General features: G+C 42.9%; 1 protein-coding gene across 4 annotated transcripts in view; it reads right to left on the bottom strand.

The window, feature by feature from the left end:
* LOC135557511 (tyrosine-protein kinase Fyn-like) overlaps nt 1-15,238 on the bottom strand; it is a 67,758-nt gene that overhangs the window by 39,724 nt on the left and 12,796 nt on the right. For 3 of the 4 annotated variants that reach the window (XM_064990815.1, XM_064990812.1, XM_064990814.1), the window contains exon 2: nt 10,433-10,511. The exons of the other annotated variant lie outside the window; for it this stretch is intronic. The gene's annotated coding sequence lies outside the window, so the exon portion shown is untranslated. The remainder of the gene's footprint in view (nt 1-10,432; nt 10,512-15,238) is intronic. 4 annotated transcript variants of the gene reach the window in all.

Raw genomic sequence — 15,238 nt, 5'->3', positions numbered from 1 at the left:
CAACCTAAGTGTATGTAAACTTCCGACTTCAACTGTATGTGAGAGGTGGGGGCATTTAATGTCTTCTACCCTGTTCAGATCGGCCAAATGTGGGAGCCATAATAAAAACCAGAACAGCACACAGAGTTAAAACACAACCTCACAGCTCTACTATCACAGCCCAGGCTTAAAACACAACCTCACAGCTCTACTATCACGGCCCAGGCTTAAAACACAACCTCACAGCTCTACTATCACGGCCCAGGCTTAAAACACAACCTCACAGCTCTACTATCACTGCCCAGGCTTAAAACACAACCTCACAGCTCTACTATCACGGCCCAGGCTTAAAACACAACCTCACAGCTCTACTATCACGGCCCAGGCTTAAAACACAACCTCACAGCTCTACTATCACGGCCCAGGCTTAAAACACAACCTCACAGCTCTACTATCACGGCCCAGGGTTAAAACACAACCTCACAGCTCTACTATCACGGGCCAGGCTTAAAACACAACCTCACAGCTCTACTATCACAGCCTAGGCTTAAAACACTGCGACGTGGCCCGATCCACTGAGCCACACAAGCTCTGCCAGCGCGTTTGTATGGAAGCCTGTTGCCGCCAATCACCTAAATAGCCATTATTTTATTGTGTAGTTTTGTGTCCCCAATAGCGCTCTATTCCCTTTATACTGCACTACTTCTGACCCGAGCCCCATGGAGCCTGGTGAAAAGTAGTTTACTACATAGGCCCTATTATAGGGAATAGGGTGCCATCTGGAACGCATATATATACATTTCTTTGTCTTGCGTGCAAGAGGAGTCATCCACAGTGCCATCAGTGGGTAATAAAGTGGCCAGGCACTACTGGCCCGAGAGTAGGGGTGTCAAACATACTGCACACAAGGGGTAACAAAATTCAAACCCAAATCAAAATTGTGTAGAAATGATAATGGACCTACATTCATACAGTTGGACTTTTCAGCTCTCTAACTATTAGCTAAGTAAAAGCTAGACAGTCAGGGAGCATTAAATACATTTCAAAAACGATGAATAGAGGACAATTTTCTATTACATTATTGTATGGCAAAGAAATAACAATTTTTCAGTGTGGTCTTCTGGACCTCAATGAAGACCAAATGTGCCCCCCGGGGCAAAATGAGTTTGATAGCCCTGCCCTAGAGTGTCCATATGGCCAGAGCCCAACAGTCTGCCTCCTTTGTAATTAAAAGGACATCGTTGTCAACAAACCAAACCTTCAACATGTGGAGTGGTGCTCATATAAGCTGCAGACCATTATGGGCCCAGAGCAAGAGGAAGCAAACAGAACTTCAAAGAGCTTCTCCTCCTACTCTGGCACTACACTACACCCGGCTACGCCTGGGCCCTGTCGAAATGGGACTGACCAGCCGGTCCACATCATTCAATAGATTGATTCCAAGTGTATGGCTAGCTGCTGAATCATCAGTGAGCAACATTAACATCAGAGATTCGGTCTGATGTTTTGAGCTACCCTTTTCTTTGTACTTTTTCATATCGAATCCAAATCTTGAGTTGAATTTTGAGTTCACTAGCTAAAGCATTCTAAAATGGGCCCTAACCACTAATACAGAGGGAATGAAGGGTTCTTTGTGTCAGCTGCCATCTTGACTGGGTAGAGATTAGGCTAATTTGCAAACCCTGCGACGGATGTTCCATACAGGAGTGTCAGACGCAGAACGGTCAAGTGAAAGAGACCATTGTCACCGTCCACCCAAGTCCATAATAAGCCCATCCATGTGTGAAGCCATTAGTTAGCCTGGTCCAGTCTTAAGGCTTTCTCAACTCCTCTCATAATATACCTATCATGCCTCTCAACAGGGTGAGCAGTTAAGTCTAACCTTAAAAATGAGGAAAAAGGCAGCGACCATGTTCACCTTGACCCCAATTCCTGAATCAATGCCTCTTCATGTAAAGCCAATAAAACCACTGCAGACTCAGAGTAACGCTTAGCCCCACTGTAATGAGCACATTGTGTTCAGTGAGGCAATATGGCCGCCTGAAGCCTACTGTCCTCCTTCTCGTACATAGAAGCTAACAGCACAGAGTGTGACGTGTCCTCGTCAATAAGAGAGGTTTCTGAGGAGCATGTTGCTTGTACGTCACACACTCGTTGAGGGTTAGTCATTTAGTAGAGGGGGGTTCATGCATTTCTGCTGTAGGAGTCAGCAAGACATGGTGGGGTCATAGTAAGGCTGTTACATGACCGTATTACGGCCACACGGGCAGTCACGGGTCATGACTGCAGTCAAATTCCATGTGACCGTTGAGTCACTGTAAGTAGGCTTCGCCAAAACTGCGCTCTGATGCCGCTGATGGTCATTAGTAGTCTCCCAAACTTGCTAACGCCCGGTCCCTAATGGCTGGTACTCAGCGATCTATTGTCCCTTTAAATCACTCTGACATCAATGCTTGACGCATGGAATGAAATAAGTGTTCATATAAGCCCATGTTGCGCAACATTTCTATTGACTATGCAATTGCGCGAGAAACAGAGTTTTGATGGCCTCTATTAAAAAGAGGAGGTTCCCATCAGCTTTCTATAGGCTAGGCCTACGTGTTCTTATAAGCTCAGTCATTGCGCAAACGCGTGTGATAACAGAGTTTTGACTGCCCATTATTTAATAGAGAATTCCAGCTTTCTCATGTCGCTACATGTATTGCTCAATTCTTTAAACTAAGCAAATTACAAACGGTGTAACCTACCTGGCATATTAGAAATGTAACCGCAAGTAACCTCCATTCGATATTCGAGTGCAGCCAACGGATGACATTTGTTTTTATGGGCCATTCTAATGTATTAGGAGGCTATAGGTAAATACCAGATTACATGGAGAATAGTCTGATGGGTGAGAATATTATCTAGTGCTTGTCAAATTGTGAACGAGAGACTGATGAAGTGTGTGCAGCCTGCGCAAGAAACAGAGCAGAGTGCTTCCCTTTCATGCAACGTTTTTCAAATCATCATTAGAGTCGCATCATGCAGCCTTCGAATGCATTACAAATCAAAACATAGCCTAACAATTGTACCACAACTTAAGTTGCATAAATAACTATAAATTAAGCATATAGGAGCACCTATTTCATTGTTAACTGCTCAACACAGAATAGCAGCATGTGCACACTCCCTTGGAAATCATTGGGGGAAAATATCCTTTCTATTTTATTCAGCTATGTTAAATTGTATTATTCTTAACATTAAAGAATGCCAAGGCAAATCTTGCCTGCTAAATGAAATACCATAGCCAGATCAGGACTTAACATAAGGATGACTCAGAATATGCTATTCTGTTCTTTTGAAATAGGCTATATATCCTCATATCACACACACACACACACACACACACACACACACACACACACACACACACACACACACACACACACACACACACACACACACACACACACACACACACCCTGCGGCAGAGTACTCCTCCACCATAGTGAGTATCGAGCTGCAGCAGCAGCCACAGAGCAGATCATAACCTCTCAACCACGTTGACTTCCTGAGTCAAACAAACAAATAAATCCAGAGAAAACAGAGACGAACAGCATAACTAAGTCCCCTTGGAGCCAAACATACATGCCCTGCACGTGTGTGCTCGTCCATCAGCCCTGCCCCCACCCAATAAGGAGGGACAAACTGAGGCAAAGTAAGAAGGGGTTGAATGAGTCAGAGATCATTAAACCTTCTCGCCCTTTCTCCTCTTTCATCTGCAGAGAGAGAGAGAGAAGGAGGAGAGAGGTAGAGCTTCAAAAGCCCCATGCTGTAACTCTTGATTACATCCATCTGTGGCAGTCCTCCCTTTATCGTCCGTCTCTACCCTCCCACCTTTCCTCCACCTTTCCATGCCCTATGCCTGCAGGTTAGAGGGAGAGAGCCCTGCTAACCTGGCCCAGTGGCGTGAGACCGTGAAGAAATCATTGACATGGGAGCAGCAGGGCAGAGAGACTAGAGGAGCTCTTCTCTATGTGAAGGAGGAGGAAAGGCTGCTGATAGTGGTGGTGGCTCCCGAAAGCGAAACGCCTCACAGAGACACTTTGATGTTTTCTGGAGCTGACATCTCTCGGCGGGACTAATCTGCGTCAGTGCCTTTAAATTTTCTGACGTCTTGTGTTTCTCCACTGCCTCTGCACCTCGACATAGCGATAATGATGGGACAAGAGGGAGATGAGCTTTACTAAGAGGCTGGCAATTATGAGACTGAGGCTGGAGAATGATGTGGTTTCTCCTTCCTGAGGTGAATAGCACATGACCACAGAAGAGCCTGTCTGTAACCTGACTAGAAGGTTAAAGTGGTGTCTAGTGTTTTAGTCTTTCTGCTGAGGTTTTAATGAGGTGTTTCTCACAGGAAATAGTACCATTCTAGAGAGGGCCTATAGCCTATTTTATATGCTATCTGAGCAGCTAACCGATCGCTGCAGCTGTACATAGTCTATCGGTAAATAGCCCACCCAATTTTACCTACCTCTTCCCCATACTGTTTATATTTATTTACTTTTCTGTTCTTTTGCACACCAATATCTATACCTGTACATGACCATCTGATCATTTATCACTCCAGTGTTAATCTGCAAAATTGTAATTATTCGCCTACCTCCTCATGCCTTTTGCACACATTGTATATAGACTCTCTTTTTTCCCTACTGTGTTATTGACTTGTTAATTGTTTACTCCATGTGTAACTCTGTGTTGTTGTCTGTTCACACTGCTATGCTTTATCTTGGCCAGGTCGCAGTTGCAAATGAGAACTTGTTCTCAACTAGCCTACCTGGTTAAATAAAGGTGAAATAAAAGGTGAAATAAAAAACTATTGGGAGGTACAGCAGTGGTCACCAACCGGTCCATCTTCAAAGCGTTCCTAGTCTATCACCAAACATTTATTTTCAGTTTGCACTCCTTTTTTAAATGTTATTCATGATCTGGGGCTAAAATCCAGTCGTATAAAATACTTAAGTAAAATAGTTGAAAGTACTACTTAAGTAGTTTTTTGGGGCATCTGTACTTTACTATTCATATTTTTGACTACTTTTACTTTACTACATTCCTACAGAAAATAATGTACTTTTTACTCCATACATTTTCCCTGACACCCAAAATTACTCGTAACATTTTGAATGCTAAGCAGGACAGGAAAATTGCCTAATTACCATAGTTATCAAGAGAATATCCCTGGTCATCCCTACTGTCCCTGATCTGGCAAACTCACTAAACACACATGTTTAATTTGTAAATTATGTCTGAGTGTTGAAGCATGTCCCTGGCCATCCGTAAATCAATTAAAACAAACAAGAAAATGATGCCATCAGGGTTTGATTTATATAAGGAATTTGAAATGATTTCTACTTTTACTTTTGATACTTAAGTATATTTTAGTAATTACATTTACTTTTGATAATAAAGTATATTTAAAACCAAATACTTTTAGATTTTTACTCAAGTAGTATTTTGCTGGCTGACTTTCACTTTTTTTCTTGAGTCATTTTCTATTGAGGTATCTTTACTTTTACTCAAGTATGACGACAATTGGGTACTTTTTCCATCAGTGCTAAAATCGAGTGTGCCTAGCCTACAGCGCTGGCCAAGTCATAAAACTAAAATCACTGTGCCTACCGCTTCCACAACCCCGGCAACAGCGAAGTTTGATACTGGCGTATGTGAGATTTCATAACTTTTAAAACCATGACCAGAGAGAGAGTGGGTGGGGTGCACGAAGTCGGTTTGGTTTCCCCTTTCTAGAGTGAATAGCACATGACCACAGAAGAGCCTGTCTGTAACCCGACTAGAAGATTAAAGTGGAGTCTAGTGTTTTAGTCTGTCTGCTGAGGTTTTAATGAGGTGTTTCTCACAGGAAATAGTACCATTCTGGAGAGGGCCGATAGCCTATTTTATAATGGGAGGTATAGCAGTGGTCACCAACCGGTCCATCTTCAAAGCATTCCTAGTCTATCACCAAACATTCATTTTCTGTTTGCTCTCCTTTTTTAAATGTTATTCATGCTGTGCTGTTGGTGGTAGGGACACTTGATTCAGAAGCCCTGCACACCAGGTAGGCAAAGTGTTCCCATTTTAAACCCTTTCATTTGTTTGAAAAGACAATCTCTGACCGAGAGATCTGGGGCTAACATCCAGTCATATAAAATACTTTATGTAAAAAATAGTTGAAAGAACTACTTAACTTAAGTAGTTTTTGGAGGTATCTGTACTTTACTTTACTATTTATATTTTTGACAATTTTTACTTCACTACATTCCTAAAGAACATTTTTTATTTTACCTTTATTTAACTAGGCAAGTCAGTTAAAAACAAATTCTTATTTTCAATGAAGGCCTAGGTGCTCCTTCCGGTTACTAGTCGAACGCTCTAACCACTAGGCTACCCTGCCGCCCCAGGGTGTGATGTACTTTGTACTCCATACATTTTCCCTGACACCCAGAAGTTACATTTTGAATGCTTAGCAGGACAGGAAAATGGCCTAATTCACCCACTTATCAAGTGAACATCCCTACTGCCTCTGATCTGGCAGACTCACGAAACACATGCTTCAATTGTAAATTATGTCTTGTGTTGGAGCAATAAAGATTGTGCCATCATGGTTTGCTTTATATAAGGAATTTGAAATGATTTATACTTATACATTTGATCCTAAAGTATATTTTAGTAATTACATTTACTTTTAATACTTAAGTATATTTAAAACCACATACTTTTAGACTTTTACTCAAGTAGTATTTTACTGGCTGACATTCACTCGAGTTATTTTTTATTAAAAGTTATCTTTACTTTTACTCAAGTACGACAATAGGGTTCTTTTCCACCACTGCTAAAATCGAGTTCACCTAGCCTACTGCACTGGCCAATTGGATAGCTAAAATCAGTGCCTACCACTTCCACGACCCCGGCGACAGCGATGTTTGATACTAGCGTATGTGAGATTTCCTAACTTTTGAAAGCATGACCATGACTGTCAAAGAATACAGCAAAGAGCTGCTGTTTTTATGAGTGAGTTCATGTCTAAGTTTATTCAGCACTGTCAACACTGTTTTTATTACAAAACATAATACGTGCTTCTCTACTTCCACTCGCGCTGCAGCTGCGAGTGTATCGATAGCCCAGCATTTTTTTATTTATTAGCAGCTCGTAGTGTCTACTTTAATATAGAGGAATATTTCACTATATTGTCATAGGAACAACATGAATTTGTGCATGAGACATGTGGTGCGACTCGATGGAAGATGGTGTCCACTCTCTGGTCAGTCTCACCGGAGGAAAGGGAGGAGAGAGCAGGGTCTGTGGGAGGTGGAACTCCGAAATGTCCGACTTGTTGAGCTGTTGAACGCGGCACGTGTATAACTACAACCAGTTAGCAAGTTGGACATTTCTGAGTTTCCTAGTTCCGGCTAGCATGTCAATGCGGCATAATGGCATCTTCAAAACAACTGGGAAATCGGAACTGGAAAATCACAGACTTCCAACTTCAGTGTATTTAAGACAACTGGGAACTCGGAATAAAACGAGAACCGACTGGGTGAAAACCTTTTGAACGGTCATCCAACTCAGAATTCCATCTGCCATCTTTCTAGAGCTCCGACTTTCCAACCTGAAGATCACGGACGTCATGATTTTACCTTTGATTTCAGAGTTCCCAGTTGTCTTGAAAGCACCATGACCAACAGATGCAATTACCATCGTCCAGTAAAAAAAAAGATGGACTAATTATTTGCAAATTACTTCAATTTATACTCAGCTGTGCCTTCGCAAGTGCTACACCAACGGATCTATTTTGTTATCAAAGCTTGAGTTTTGAAATATAATATGGTTGAGAAGACCAATATTGTCAGGCCAGGCATATAGCCAATATGCTGTGATAATGTTATTAGGCCTATAGCACAAACCTCATTACCACAGAACAGTTTTTATTAGGTTAATGTTCAATTTTTTAAAGCAATGTTTTAACAAGTTCTGAGCGGTAGATCTCGGCTTTCTTTTTGACTGTGAAAGTGATCTTGACTCAGAAAAGGTTGGTGACCACTGCCCTATAGCTATTGGGGTCTATAATGAATTGCTTCATTAAGATTGCACAGGGGAAGGAGAACAGCGTGTGGAGAGAAAATGCCCTACCAGGAGCGTCAACATAGCGTGCAGCTACAATAGGTTAGCAGTTAGTACCACCATTACCACAGCCTAGCCTGCTTTGTCCCAGACTCATCTGATTTCCTGTCAACCACGGGGGAACAACAACCGTTTGAGGGTTAACTCTGACATGTCAGATGTCTTTTTCCAAGCCCACACCCCAGCTAATCGTTGAGCGTGAGAGAGAGGTCAGAGAAAGGAACGGATAAAAACAGATAATTGAGGGGGTGGTGGGAAGTCTTCACATGGAACAATCTCGCTGGAATGAGTGACCTGTTTTCAGATCTCACTAACCGTCACCCACACGCAGCACCAACAACAAACTCACACTGTTTTCCACTGTTTCACTCAGACTGCGACAGTGTGGGAGGGGGGGGGTCTCTGTACCATGGTGCCATGATGACACCACTGCAGAGCTCCTGATTACCCCAGCATGTCACCAGGCAGACAGGCACCACTACATTATACACACTGACTCCCAAATGGCACCCACCCTTCAGCGCCGTCCGCCATGGCTCAACCAGATCATTACTGTCGATGCACGAGAAAGAGCATGCATATACTGTGACAAACCAGAGGCCTGCATAATGCATCTGCTGTGACTGCTAAATACCCAGTTGGCTTGATGGAAGCTAAAAGCTGGTTCTTGGAAGAAGAAACCCTTGTGCACCAACCGGTTTCCACTCTGCCGCTGCTGAGGAATTCAGTCCCCCCCCCCAAAACAGCTTCCTTTCCATTTATAGCCTGTTGTACACTTGCTCCGGATTGACCGGCGGGGTTCCCACCACAATACATCCCCTTTGTCTGTGGGCCTGCCCATACTGCACTCCACACACAGGAAGAGGAAACCGCAGAGTGCAGGCCCTTTGACAGGGCCAAAGCATGGCTCGAGCTCTATGCTGATATTCCCAAATGGTCACAAAACAAGTGAGCTCACTGCCAAGCAAAAGAAAGCCACTGTGTTTTTGACTGATATAGACTAGGTCCCAATTGGCACCCTATTTACTATCACTATATAGTGCACTAGTCCCGGCGATCATGATCAAATTGAAAAACATGTTTCTTAAGAATTCATTTTTTCAAAGACATTGTGCGTCACTTGTGAAAGAGAAACGTTAAGACAGTCAAGACACTGAGAAAGCGGGATAACTGCTCAGAACGGTTGTATGTATAAAGACAGCGAGAACACATGTATGTGCACTCTGTGACACCAGATTAACCTGCTGATAGGGTAAAGTTCTGGGCCAACCCGCAGAGAGCTTTCGCTTGCAGCGCAGAGAGGATTAAAGTAGAGCGAGAGAGAGAGAGAGAGCGAGAGAGAGCAAGCGACAGACCGGCAGAGAGAGCGAGAGACAGACAGATGGACAGAGTAAGAGTGAGAGAGAGAAAGAAAGAGTAAGAGACAGACAGAGAGAGAGAAAGCGAGCGAGAGCAAGCTGCAGACCGGCAGAGAGAGCGAGAGACAGACAGATGGACAGAGTAAGAGCGAGAGAGAGAGAAGGAAAGGGTAAGAGACAGACAGACAGACAGACAGACAGACAGACAGACAGACAGACAGACAGACAGACAGACAGACAGACAGAGAGAAAGGGTAAGAGACAGACAGAGAAAAAGCGAGAGAGCAAGCGACAGACCGGCAGAGAGAGTGAGAGACAGACAGATGGACAGAGTAAAAGCGAGGGAGAGAGAGAAAGAAAGGGTAAGAGACAGACAGACAGAGAGAAAGCGAGAGACAGACAGATGGACCGAGTAAGAGCGCGAGAGAGAGAGAGAAAGAAAGGGTAAGAGACAGACAGACAGACAGACAGAAAGCGAGAGACAGACAGAGAGAGAGAAAGGGTAAGAGACAGACAGACAGAGAGAAAGAAAGGGTAAGAGACAGACACACAGAGAGAAAGCGAGAGAGAGCACAGCCCGCTGGAATCCCATTGGAGTCAGGTCACATAAAGTCAAGCCAAAATATCCTGTGCCTTGTTTTTTTTTACCCTACAGGTCCCAGACAACGTGAGACTCTGACATAAATGGGGATACTACTGACTTGGTCACATGGGATTTGAGGTACACTAGGAAAACCACAGCCCCACTGCCAAGCTGGGAGACACATTTGCTATGAGTGCTGTGTATAACATCCTACTTGTAGAGGTTGACAAAGACAGACAGTGTAGCTGTGGACAGCCTATAGCACAAACTTCAGAACAGCGGTTGCCAGCTGGTGTGTGTGTGAGCCTGGCTGGTTTGAGAGCAGTAATTGCTGTGACAGCGTGCGTGTACGTACCTCTGGTTTCAGCGTATCAGGATATTTATTTACTCCACATGGCTTTGTGCAGCGCAAAAAAAAACAAAAAACAGAGGCCCTGCGGGGAGAGAAATACATTTCAATTATTCATTTATCGCATTCAATGAAACATGACTATCAACAGTGTGCGCCAGCCAATGTCAGTTACTGTATCCTTCACTCCAAAAATTGTATTTCTGCCCCGGCCCTCAGAGCGAATGGTAGCGACAGGCTGCGCTCTGTTGGACAGTGACCTCAAGATCTGCCCATTGGTAAACAACAGGTTGAAGTGCAGAACACACTCTCGGAGGCAGCTTAATAAAAACATTTTAAAAAATGTCTGTATGACGGCCTCTTTTCTCTCTGCCATTTCCTGTAGCAGGTATGTGGATGGGGGGGGGGGGGTCAATTCATTCAATGTTCTGAGCTGAAAGAGTATTGCCTGAACGAGAGTGGTTTTCATCAAGTATCCTTCAATCAAGAGCCTCATACAGGTGTTACCAAGCTTTGATACTTGGATTTACTACAGATGATATGCGTGAGGCGAGGCGCGATTTAAGCAATTAACAACCCAATTTATTGAGTAACTTATGCCAACTTGAGTATCTAGGAAACCTTATATTGGCTTCATAACAGACAGAGGCCACTTCAGGCTTCCAGTAGAAATCACAGCAGTAACTGATCAAAGCACCAAAAAAGCATACATAAATTCATTAAAACTGAGATGGCAAGATCTGAAGAACCATAACTCTGTTTTGCATCTACTACCCCAAATGCATTCACACATAAAGGACAACAGCCAATGTACTTGCACATAAATCAATCTCCACTTGAAACAGCGAGCAACAAATGCACCACGCCCTGCCAGCAGTTTGAAACACTAATGTTTCAACAGTGGAGTCATTATGCCCATAGGGACAGGCGTTAGCTACATGGTAAATTGACTAAACGCACTTCATCTACAACAGCAATGATAACTCATAAAAACACACAGACTTGACTTCTAAGCAGAGCACTGTTATGATGCATCTGTTTCGATTTGAATCTGTTAACGGTTTGTGACTTTGCTGTAACGGGTATGAGAATAAAAGGTGAGATATTATTTTAGTCTCTGAAGTTTGGTTGTGTGTAATTCCCCAGTTTGTATAGAGTCTAAATATTCTGGCTGTATTGGAGCATGTGTCATGTCATTAACTGGCATGCACGTGTACACACATACACATGCGCACGCACAAACGGACTTCATTCGTACACCCCATTCTGTGATACAAACACTTTAGGAACAGGATTTTTCAATTAAAAAAAACTCACAAATCAGGCTAAAAGGAATAGATACTGATTTAGATAGTGAGGCCAGACGAAATTGATGGGAAGAAAATATGAGAGTTCCCCGTCGTGTGAGGCAGCTTCAGTAGTTAATTACCTCTGTCTGACAGTGGCTGGCCACACAGACAGACAGACCTTGCTGGCAGAGAACAGAGAATGGGCTAGTAGAGACAGGCAATAATCATGTTTGACATTCTCACTCCTCCTTCAGACTTTCCTTGACCCATACTGTTGTTCTGGGATGGTCATGACGTCACATATTGGAGCCATTCCATTATCCTGCAGATATCACCGACCGATGGCTGAGATTGCTATTCAAAGGCTGGTATTTAACATAAAGGATTAAATGGCATGCAAATGTAAAAGGATATCAGTTTGTCAAAACCCTGCAAACATTTAAAAGTCTAATTTGGAGATAGAGGGACAAAAAAAACAAGTACCCTCATTCAGTAGCATTCTGTTCTGCCAGACACCATTATTGAGGGTTTGCTGAGCGATCATATTTTGGGGCGTACATGTGGAGGAAACATTGGGATTCCCAAAAATATACTGGCAGTGCCCTATGTCTGGAAGTGAAACGGGATTTTCGTCCACATGCGTGCTCCCTTTCTCTATTGAACATAATGGGGCTGAGGCTGAGGCCTGGGGAAGAGAGCATTCAGCCACACACAGATCACATGACTGGCCGGGCACAGCGAGCTCAGTCATTCTTACTGTCGCTCTTTACTGAGTGGAGAGCAGACAAAAGCTACGGCTGATACAGTGGCTCTGCAGAGGGGGAGGAGCTCTACATTCACAGCCTGCTGGGTAGGTACTAAGCAGGGGCACGTCATATACAGCCTGAGAGATAGTAACCACAGCCCAGCTATACTCTCGTATAATGCACACCAAGTTAATACCATGGCTTACCTCTAAAGGCAAGGGACTAGTCACTTATCCATTTCAATGGCAGCTGTATCTACAGTATGTCCTTTGACAGATGTGGACAGATGTGGACTTGATTGATAGGTCAGGAATGGATGTGAGCAGACAGCCTTCACATGGAGGCTCTCTGGCTACGACTATTCCTTATATAGTGCACTAGTTGTGATCAGAGCCCTATGGAACCTGGTCAAAAGTAGTGCACTATACAGTACCAGTCAAAGGTTTGGACACACATACTCATTCAAGGGTTTTTCTTTATTTGTATTATTTTCTACATTGTATAATAATAGTGAAGACATCAAAACTATGAAATAACACAAATGGAATCATGTAGCAACCAAAAAAAGTGTTGAATATGAAATATATATTTTTGATTTGTTTAAGATTCCTCAAAGTAGCCAACCTTTGCCTTGATGACAGCTTTGCACACTCTTGACATTCTCTCAACCAGCTTCACCTGGAATGCTTTTCCAACAGTCCTGAAGGAGATCCCACATGCTGAGCACTTGTTGGCTGCTTTTCCTTCACTCTGCGGTCCAACTCATCCCAAACCATCTCGATTGGGTTGAGGTCGGGTGATTGTGGAGGCCAGGTCATCTGATGCAGCACTCCATCACTCTCAACCTTCGTCAAATAGCCCTTACACAGCCTGGAGGTGTGTTTGGGGTCATTGTTCTGTTGAAAAACAAATGATAGTCCCACTAAGCCCAAATCAGATGGGATGGCGTATCGCTGCAGAATGCTGTAATAGCAGTTGATGAACAGTTGATGTTGAGATGTGTCTGTTACTTGAATTCTGTAAAGCATTTATTTGGGCCGTAATCTGAGATGCAGTTAATTGCTGGTTTCTGAGGCTGGTAACTCTTCTTTAGCAGAGGTAACTCCGGGTCTTCCTTTCCTGTGGCGGTCCTCATGAGAGCCAGTTTCATCATAGCGCTTAATGTTTTTTTGCGACTGCACTTGAAGAAACCTTCAAAGTTCTTGAAATCTTCTTGATTGACTGACCTTCATGTCGTAAAATAATGATGGACTGTCGTTTCTCTTTGGTTATTTGAGCTGTTCTTGCCATAATATGGACTTGGTCTTTTACCAAATAGGACTATCTTCTGTATACCACCCCATCCTTGTCACAACACAACTGATTGGCTCAAACGCATTAAGAAGGAAAGAAATTCCACAAATTAACTTTTAAGAAGGCACCCTGTTAATTGAAATGCATTCCAGGTGACTATCTCATGAAGCTGGTTGAGAGAATGCCAAGAGCGTGCAAAGCATTAATCAAGGCAAAGGGTGGCTACTTTAAAGTAATAAAATATATTTTGATTTGTTTAACACTTTTTTGGTTTCTTCATGATTCAATATGTGTTGTTTCATAGTTGATGTCTTCACTATTATTTTACAATATAGAAAATAGTAAAAATAAATAAGTACCCTGGAATGTAGAGTGTTTATACAGACAGAGTGGAGACAATGGATTACAATGAATGAAAGGTTAGAGTTTAAAGACATTTTGGATGACGAATCACTGTAGCCTATACCCCAATGAGACCTCCCATTAACCTAGCGTTGGGGAAATCTGCAACAAAAGGGCCAGGTTTGTAATTGTCACCACTGAATATGTAACAAAATTATGAGATAATGAAATTCCTTCAAAATGACTTGCAGAGGAAGTGTTTGATTATTTTTTTTTAAATAATTTATAAACCCATATTACTTCCAGCTCTGTTGCTGCTCTCCCACTACAGTAATTAAAGAGAAAGAAATTAACATTAACAATGGCTTAAGGCCCCTTTGACGTTTACGGAGCTTCCTCAAGGTAAAGCTCTATACTTCTGTCAATATTGCTTTATCCACTGGCAATGACGGGGAATTTAAATGGGGCATATTGAGGGCCCAGGCCTGGTGCTCCAGCCAGGAGGCCGGGGTGATGCCAGGATGAGCAATCGTCTCCTTTGTCGCCCCCAGCCAGCAGCAGCTGCATCAGCATTGCAGAGAAATGACACTGCAGAGAGGCAACAGAGAGGAGGAGCGGGGAGCATGGAGGGCAGACAGGCACTCCTCAGAGACAGTTTAACTGCTACCTGTTGTACAGTTCTACTGTACAAGTGTATATCACTATATAGAAGTACAGTAGAGTATGGGAGGCCAGACAGGCACCACTCAGACAATGTTTAACTGTTTCAAATGTGTCACAAATCCAATGTGGGTAAATGGTACCTATATTAGCATTTCCATGCCTCATGTCCAAATCACCCTAAAATATCTAAAAATGTATTGTGTAACTCAATTATGTTACTTATAGAGGATTTGGATATGAAGTGTGAAAATGCTTATATTTGATTGGATTTGTGCCACTAATGCTAAAAAGGTAGCATTTGAAACAGTGGCTAGGTAAACAAAACCAAAGCCTGGGTTACTGTCGTAGCTTGCTTAGAGGGTAAGAAAACCAATATGTAATTTTGTAATTTGGATGAACTATCCCTTTAACAATGGGGTGGGGGAGTTCTTTATAAAATAATTACCTAGTAGCAGGAACAGCACCATCTAGTGGTCAGA

The sequence above is a fragment of the Oncorhynchus masou genome, chromosome 16 (genome assembly GCF_036934945.1).
Source record: "Oncorhynchus masou masou isolate Uvic2021 chromosome 16, UVic_Omas_1.1, whole genome shotgun sequence".
Lineage (NCBI taxonomy): Eukaryota > Metazoa > Chordata > Actinopteri > Salmoniformes > Salmonidae > Oncorhynchus > Oncorhynchus masou.
This window is presented reverse-complemented; position numbering and strand designations above follow the sequence as displayed.